This window comes from Panthera leo, chromosome A3 (genome assembly GCF_018350215.1).
Source record: "Panthera leo isolate Ple1 chromosome A3, P.leo_Ple1_pat1.1, whole genome shotgun sequence".
NCBI classification, from domain to species: domain Eukaryota; kingdom Metazoa; phylum Chordata; class Mammalia; order Carnivora; family Felidae; genus Panthera; species Panthera leo.
Genome location: NC_056681.1, coordinates 42,761,542 through 42,770,011, shown reverse-complemented (window position 1 = coordinate 42,770,011; position 8,470 = coordinate 42,761,542). Strand labels below are relative to the sequence as shown.

The following is an 8,470-nucleotide window of genomic DNA, read 5'->3' as shown; positions in this document are numbered from 1 at the left end:
CACACCATGGGAGAGCGCAAGATCAAGACACGCTGACGACGCTGAGCAGGACCAAGGCTGGGGGGCTCCGCGGGCACGTGGTGAGAGTCAGGCTAGGCCAGGCAGCAGGGGCAGTGGGGCGTGGGGGCTGCCCTGGCCCTAACAGAACCTGGTGGAGGGAGGACAAGGAGCAGGGAGGGAGGACAGGCAAAGGCTCAGGCCAGGCCACCTCTCCATATTGAAACATACACTGGGTTGAAGCCAAACCAAATGTCAGATTATGGGAGGGAACACAGAGCCCCTTTTGGGGAAGTACCCCTCACCCCTAGGAATCCTGTAATCCTTTGCAATCCTGTAATTCACTTGACGTATTTATGGAACATGTGTTTACTGAGCCTCTACTCTGTGTAGGTGCTGTGTCAGGCTCGGCATCACAGTTGCAAAGAAGACACTACTGTGACCCCTCCACACCCTCCAGGCACACGCATCCTTCTGCCAAGGGCTTCTTGTTGCAAGCGGCTGCCTTTTTCTGCCAGAAGGCTTTTCTCTGGGGCATGACACCAGTTAAAGTCCTCCCAGAAGAAGCTCTCAATCAACGAGGAGTGGGAGTGGTGGGTAAATAACACACCTCCTCATCCTACAGGTAGGACGTCTCTGGGACATGTGCCACACAGTGTCCCGGCATGCCCAGCGATTCTGAGCCCTGGTTGCCCATACCAGTCACTAGCCTGATATTGTGCTACTTGCCTGACACAGCTCTCTCCCATTCTACTTCTCTACCAATGTGTCCTGTGATTACCGCCAAGTGAGTCACTTGAATCCATGTCAGGATCTGCTTCTGGGAAAACCTAAACCCACAGCAAGGCCCTCAGGGGCAGTTGAGCCTTCACCTGGTCTGCATGTCACTCTAGGCTATGCCCAGCCTGGTAGTGAATACCAGGCATTCAACAAACACCAATGAATGCATGAATGAATGAATGAATGAATGAAGAATGAGTGACTTTCTTCTCTAAAACTCAGATTGCCCTAGAGGGATACATCCATGTTCAGAAAAGTTAACCGGTTTACCCATGGTCAATTAGAACTAGCTGATGTGGGGCACCTGGGTGGCTCAGTCACTTAAACATCCGACTCTTGATTTCAGCTCAGGTCATGATCTCACAGTCATGAGAGCGAGCCCTGTGTTGGGCTCTGCGCTGACATCTCGAAGCCTGCTTGGGATCCTCGCTCTGCCTCTCTGCCTCTGCCCCACTCATGCTCTCGTTCTCTCTCTCAAAATAAATAAATAAACTTAAAAAAAAAAAAAGAACTACTTGATATGCCGGCCAGAGGCTGAGATTCTTGACTTTTATTTCAAGCGGGGGCTCACCGCTGGAAACAGACTGAGTGTTGAAAGTTAATCCAGGTTAATTCCCTTTGACTAATCATTAATGTGTTAAGGAACTGCTGAGATTAAAAATAGGAATGAACGGTTTAATTTCAACTCCGCCCCTCTAGTCCCTTACCATAGCTTGTATTTTTCACATCTTTCTAACAACAGCTAGTAGGGCACCAGTGACAGAGCAAGGGGTAATGTGAAATTGCCCAACAAACATATATTAGGAACAGGACTCTGCAGCCTCAGGGGCCAGGGAAGTGGTGTGGAGATTAGGCTGCAGCAGCCCTTTTGGGTTTGAAAGAAGCTGGCTTTGGCTCACATTCAGAGTTGGCCTTAAAAGACCCTGATATAATGGTTAAAAACCAGGCCTAAAATTATCTTAATTGAAAGACTTATTTGGTTATGAAGAGACAGTGTTGGCTTGTATTGAGGGGAGGAAACTACATAATGAAGAAGTACTATTTGTTCAGTTTTCAGGGAAATGGGTGAGTTTGCTTGGGTCAGACCCCCTCACCCTCTTCCTTACATGGAGCCAAACGCCATAGGGTGGGTTATATTTATTGCTCTGCCAGTTGTGCTTTGTACCAGTAACTCTATTAGACTGTACTCAATTGCACCACCCCTAAAAATGGGTGCAATCACATCCACCTTGGATTCCTTGTGCACCTTCTGGCCTTTCAATCCCAATTCCTCCATTTGCTCAAGAAAATCCTTTCCAGTACTGAATGCCATCTCTTTGAAGATTAGAACTTGTCCTCTCGGGGTTGACCCCCAGCCGAACTTGTCCTCACACCCTGGGCCCGGTGGAGCCGCTGCTGGGGGGCGGGGGGGAGTGGGATTCAGTGGGTTTAAATAAGGCATTCCTCTCTGCTGTTGGCGGGTTGCGCAACCGCGTTCAGGGTGACACCCACCGCCACCTCAGCCTGTCGAGATCCAGGGACTCAGGCCCGGCATCCCCTGTATTCGCACCTTCTGCAGGCTGCCTGGGCAGCGCCCGCCCCAAGGCAGAGACTGCGAGCGGCGCCGCGGGCCTGGGGTGGGCGGGACCTACCGGCGCCCCCTCCCGCTTTGGCGGGGCGTTTCGGCCCCGCCCCGCCCCCGCGCAGGGCCGAGCGCCGCACCGCACGACCCCGCCCCTCCCTGGCCCCGCCCCCCGCGGCTCCCCGCAGCTCCTCCCCTCTCCCATTGGCCGAGGCGGAGACCCTCCTCTTCGCCCAATGGCCGCCGCCGCGGCTCGGCCGCCCGCGCTCTGACTGGCCAGTGACCCGCGGAGTGGCGGGGCGCGGGCCAATGGGGAAAGGCGGCTCGATGAATGGCTGGCCCGGGTGGGGAAGGCAGGAGGCGGCGATCCCGGCGGAGGGGGCCGTTCGCCAGCTCCGAGGCAGAAAGTGCCACGACTCCACACGCGCGCACGCAGCCAGCGAGCGGCCAGAGCGGACGGCGGACGGGGCGGACGGCGTCGGGGTCGCGGTGCCTGCAGCTGCTTGGGGGCGGCTTCTCGGCGGAGGCTCAGCGGGCTTCTCTCCCGGTTCCGCGGCGGCGGCGGCTCCTGCCCTTTCGCTCTCCCTCCCGCGTCTCCGGCTGCAGGTAAGAAACTTGGCAGGGCCCTGCAGCGGCGGTGGCGGCGCGCGGGCCGGGCCGTCGGGGCGCCGGGGCCGGCCGCGCCGCGAGTGACACGTCTCCTTGGCGGCCCCTCCCCCGGCGGCGCCGCCCGCCGCCGGCCGTCGCCGCGGCCACCGACCTTCGGGGTCGGGTCGGGCCCTGGGGGGGCGTGTTCCGGGCGAACCCGGTGCAGGGGCGGCGGCGGAGCGCGCCCCGCGGCGTGGACCCCACGCCCCTAAGCGGTCGGAGGGGACCTGTGGCGGCCTGGCGGCACGACGTGGCGACCCCTCCCTCCCTGCGGGCCGTCGGGCCGGCCCGCACGCTCCGAAGTTGGGCGAAGAAAGTTGGCGGTGGGGCGGGGCTGCGCACAGCTGGCGGAGGAAGGGGTTAAGTTTCGGGAAGCGGCCGGATGACGTTGCCGGGCTGGAGTCCGGGCTGGAGGGGTGGGGGGGGGCGGGCGGAAGGCGGCGGGGGCCGGTCGGGGGGGAGGAGGGCGGGATTGAATGGGGGGCCCGCGGGCCCAGCACGCCCGCCTGCGGGCTGCGGCCTGGAGGCGCTTCCGGGGGGCGGGCGGCCCCCGACAGGGCGGGCCCGGGACGCGGGGCTGCAGGGGACGCCGTGAGAGCACCGTGGCCGTCCGGGGTCCGGACTCCCGAGCGGCCGCGATGGCAACTTCCCGGAGTCGGGCGGCGGCTCCCTGCTCCCCCTGGCGGCGGGGCTAGGGGCACCGTTTTCCCGGCCGGGCCGCGCGGAGCCCGGCGCGAGGGCGCCCAGCGGGGTGACGGGGCCACCCGGGCCCTGCCCGGTCCGCCCCGCCCGCGCCACGATGAATGGCCCGGCGGTGCCATGCCCGGGCGGAAGCGGGCACCTCCGGCCCAGCGGGCCGGGGCGCACTGGCACCCGGCCTGGCGCTCGCCCCAGCCCGCCGGGTTCCCCAGTCCGCGCCCTGGGGCAGGGAAGACGGGCTGGGGTCCGCGCTTCCAGTAGGGCGTCCGGGAAGCGTCAGGGACCCTTCCCCAGCTTACAGACCATAAATGGTAGCTTATTGTGGTATAACGGTTAAGGGAGTGGGCTTTTGAAATCCCTGAAGCTCTGAGGGTGACCAGGGCCAAGCTGCCTCACTTCGGGTGTCCCGCTTTCCCCTCTGAAAAACGGGGTTGCTTATCATTTCTACTTAAGAGAAAAGCTGTGAAGACCCAGCACGCGTAAGGAATAGCCAACAAGTGTTGCCTGTTAATGCTCGGATGAGTTTTTAGGGGCTTGTGGGGCACCAGAGGGAGGTGGAGTCTGGGGCTGACTCCAGCCCGCCTGCCACAGACCGAAGGCTCGCATAAGTCCCAGGGTCCAACCGATGCCTCTCTTACAGACCCCCTGCGCAAGCCCCTTAACCTCTCCGAACCTGGGTTTCCTTATCTGTAGCCTGGAGAGATACCACCTACTCTCTCACCGCATGGTCAGAGGAGCCTCCCCCACAAGTGCTGGGAAAAATTAGGACCTTGTGCAAACAGAGGGCAGTTTGGCAATACTCCTGGAGGTCGGAGGTCAGCAGAGACTGGGAAGCACCAAGGAAATGAAACTTTAAAGGGTGCTTGGGAGCCTCCCACCACTGTTTGCTTATTGTGCTGGCTGGGGGCATCTGGATGGTATATTTTGGAGGTTGAGGAAGTGGGCCCACTAGGACCTCACATCCTAGGCTAGATACCTCTTTAGAACTCTGGCTGCTGAGTGTTTCTAGAGACCTGGGTCTTCTTTCTCGTAGTCTTAGGAGGGACAGCTGCACATTTTATGCCAGCTCTACACAGTTGGGGAGCCTTCTCCTACTGTCTCTGCCTGCCTCCTTACACTTTCCTTCTGTGTGTGCTCTTAACTTCCTCTTAATCTGACACCAGAGAGGTCCTGGTGATCCTGCAGCATGCTGCCTATGGTGGTGATGTCTCAATTACTTCATGAACTTTCTAAAGGTCAGCTCCACCAGGGGCTGCCAACCTGTTTCCCTTCCAGAAAAGAAGCTTCCGATTCTAAGGTCCTGGAGGTACCACTTCCTTCTCTATTTAAGCAAAGGAGGAAAAGTGGGGGCATACCTCCTACTAGGCTAAGTTTTCCCTTAACCTGGAGCAATGCAGACGTGGCCTGCAGTGCGGCTGGGATGGGGACAAGTGAGGCGTCTTGGGGTTTGGAAGCAGAGGACGGCCAGTGGGGAGAGCCATAAGCACTCTGCTATAACAGGACTCCTTTCTTTTCTAGTTAGGAATCAGCCTCTCAACATCTATAAAGAGTTTAGAAGTTAGAGTGGTACCTTGGTGTATGAATATTTTTTTTTGGTGATGGGAGAGTTTTAGATAAATCCAAGTCATTGAGTCACATTTGAGCAATTAAGCTCTTTGCTGAAGAGTCAACAGGCTGCAATAATTATACAGTACCAAATTCTGTCTAAGTGGTTGAATGGGAATGATTTAACTGGAATATTGGCTTACTATGTATGTAACAAGGACACCTTTTAAAAGTGTCAGGACCCCAGACTCATTGTTCTTTTATCTCTGGGAACTTTAGCTAATGAATGACACATAGGCAGGGACTCAAAAGTTCTTTCCAGATAGCAGAGTTTTCTGCCCTAAAATCTTGCTTCAGGAGGGAAAAAATAACGGTCAGTCCGAATTACAGAGGAAGAGTCTGTGCTATCCATCTGTACATCCTGGGTCTACTGTAGTTAAGGCCTGGCCTGTAACATGTTGAATGTTGACTGGTAGACGGCCATACCTGTCAATATTCTCTCAGTTATCCAACTACTTTATTGGACAACTCAAGCTGAGCCCAGTTTGGTTTTTAAGGTTTACTGTTTAGTAATAGAGTCCACAACTTCAGTGTGTACCTAGGCCTTGCACAACCTCATTCCATAGAAAAGGTGTTGTTCCCATTCTACTGCTGGAAATGTGGAGGCCCAGCAGGTCAGGTGGCTGTCAGGCCAGTTCCTGTTGCCCAGTTCCTGGGCAGTGTGGGCGTGGCCTTCTGAATGTTCACCCACAGGGTCCTGTAATTCCACATTTACTGGGATAGTAACTACTCAAGGGAAGACATGGATCTAGAAGATTGGAATTAAGAGCTTCAGAGGAAGAAAGGTAGACAGCCAGTTGAAAATGTGATCAGTGCAAAAAGGTATTTTTCATTTCTTTATGCAGTGTCTCCTGCATGCTGGGCCTTCAAACATTAAATATAAATGAGTGAGACCTGTTTCTCGTGCAAAGAAACTGTCATCTAGGGGCATCTGAGTGGCTCAGTCGGTAGAGCGTCCAACTTCAGCTCAGGTCATGATCTTACGGTTTGGGAGTTTGAGCCCCACACCGAGCACTCTGCTGTCAGCACAGAGCCCTCATTGGATCCCCTGTCCCCCTCTCTCTGCCCCTCCTCTGGTGGGACTTCTCTCTCTCTCTCTCTCTCTCTCTCTCCCTCCCTCCCTCCCTCCCTCTCCCTCCCTCCCTCTCTTTCTCTCTCAAAATAAATAAACTTAAAAAACAAAAAAAACAAAAAACTGTCGTCTACAACTGTGTTGTCCAATACAGTAGCTGCATAGAGTTGTTTAAGCTGAAGACAGTTACAATGAGGCCAGTAAAATATGGCTTAGTCACACTAGCTGTATTTCAAATGCTTAGTAGCCACACGTTTGCAGTGCAGATTTAGATCATTTCCATTATCATAGAGAGTTCTCCTGGGCAATGCTGGTCTGGAGATAGCTGGAATTCTTTTTTTTTTTTTTTTTCTTTTTAAGAGTTCCAGGTAGCTGGAATTCTTTAAACATTCAAGTCTCTGTTCTTGATCATTTAGGAATATTATGTCGAACCACATAAAATGCCCCATTTTATACGTTAAAAACGGTTGACTTAGTGGCAGTTCATGGGCTTCACCCTAATCGCCTTTAGAAAACGTTTATTCCTGCCTCCTTGTGTGCATTGTAAATTGCATACCAAGAAAAAAAAGTGGGTGGGGGAGCAGAACAGATAGTGGCCCTGCCCTGGGGAAGTTCTTACCTATTATCAACAGCATCAAAATGGTCAAACCAAGCCAAATAGGTATTGGGCAGACAGCATATGGCTTGTAGGGAAAGTTAATATTTAATTCTAAGTGAGAGCGTGGGCAAGAGGGCCATCCAGCATTATAGAAAATTAACTCAGGGACTTCCTAGAAGGTTGTTTTCTTGGGCAGACAAATTCTGATGAGTCTCCTGAAACTGGCAACCGGACTCCCACAGGTAAAAACCGGACACATCTAATATGTTTAAGTGCCTTGAGTGGCGTATCTCCCACTGTCTAGCAATGGGAGCAACTTTGATTTGTGAGCAAAGTATTGCATCTGAGTTCGATTATTTTGGCAAGATTGGAACAGCTGCTGGTCCCTGAACCTTACACTAGCAGTGTATTGGTGTTTTCATAGTTGGCTGGCATAAATTGTTTCCTGGGTCATTTGCAGGACTCTGTTCTCTGTATAACTTCGAAAGAATCATTGGACGGTATTTGGGAAGACTTTTTGAATTCTTGGCTGTTCTAAGGGGCTTATCTTAGTACTCCACAGAGAATAAGGTAAAGCCAAAGTTAACAAAGAACCCAGAATGATGGGCAGCTGCATATTCTCTTTTCAGTGGGAGAGGAGGTCCACTGAGGTTGGTTTAGAAGTTATCAGCTATTTATAGGAATAATGAATGTCATCTGCTGGCTGAAAAGTTGGACTAAAAGTCCATCTTAAACTGAAACCTTTAATTCCATGCCCTAACCCTGGTCAAGGTGTGAGTGAACCAGGTCTGTTTTAGGCTGTCTTGGGACTGGTTCCAGGATGGTGCCCTGTGTGGGCTGAACTTGGCCTGCATATGAGATTTGTTCGGCCAACCTCATGTTGTTAAACAGCTGAGCCGCCTTCTAAAGGAGAATTTCTTCATTAAAGTCTAGATTTGGGAGTTCTTTTGGGAGAATGGGAGTGTGTGAGCACAGCAGGTCTGTTCTCTTGCATGGCAGGCAGGGGCTGTGGTCATCCTCTCTGGTTCGTGGTTCATTCACCAGCATTCCTACCCTGGTTTACATTCCGTGCTTAGTATCGGTGGTCTCCGAGGGGGCACTGTCTGCTGCGGCATCTGAGAGCATAGAGGAGTTGGAGGGCATCCGGGTGTGACCTGAGTGGTCACTACTGTCTCCCACTGAGCTGCAGTTTGGGGCAGAGGGAGAAGTGCTAGTTGGGGTTCTGGTCCTAGAAACAAGCTATGTGAGCTTGGACATGACTTTGTCCTCCCTGGGCTTTCATTGCCTCTTCATGTAAAACGAAGCTAGGCCAGATGGCTCCATCTCTCAGGCCACAAACTTCGGTTTATCCTTAATTATTTGCTTTCTGGTTCTTGTATCTTGTACAGCGGCAAACCTCCACGTTCAAAACAGAGCAGGAATGCAACCATTCTCCCCTCTTCCACTGGCACTACCCTGGTCCAGACCCCTCTCTTCTGTGGATTAGATTACTTCACTAGCTCTCACCCCC

At 53.8% G+C, this 8,470-nt stretch overlaps 1 protein-coding gene across 4 annotated transcripts in view; it reads left to right on the top strand.

The window, feature by feature from the left end:
* Positions 1 to 2,681: 2,681 nt before the first annotated feature.
* Positions 2,682 to 8,470, top strand: part of RRBP1 (ribosome binding protein 1) — a 64,475-nt gene continuing 58,686 nt past the window's right edge. For 2 of the 4 annotated variants that reach the window (XM_042931684.1, XM_042931686.1), the window contains exon 1: positions 2,682 to 2,944. The gene's annotated coding sequence lies outside the window, so the exon portion shown is untranslated. The remainder of the gene's footprint in view (positions 2,945 to 8,470) is intronic. The other 2 variants (XM_042931685.1, XM_042931683.1) reach the window with 1 other exon arrangement.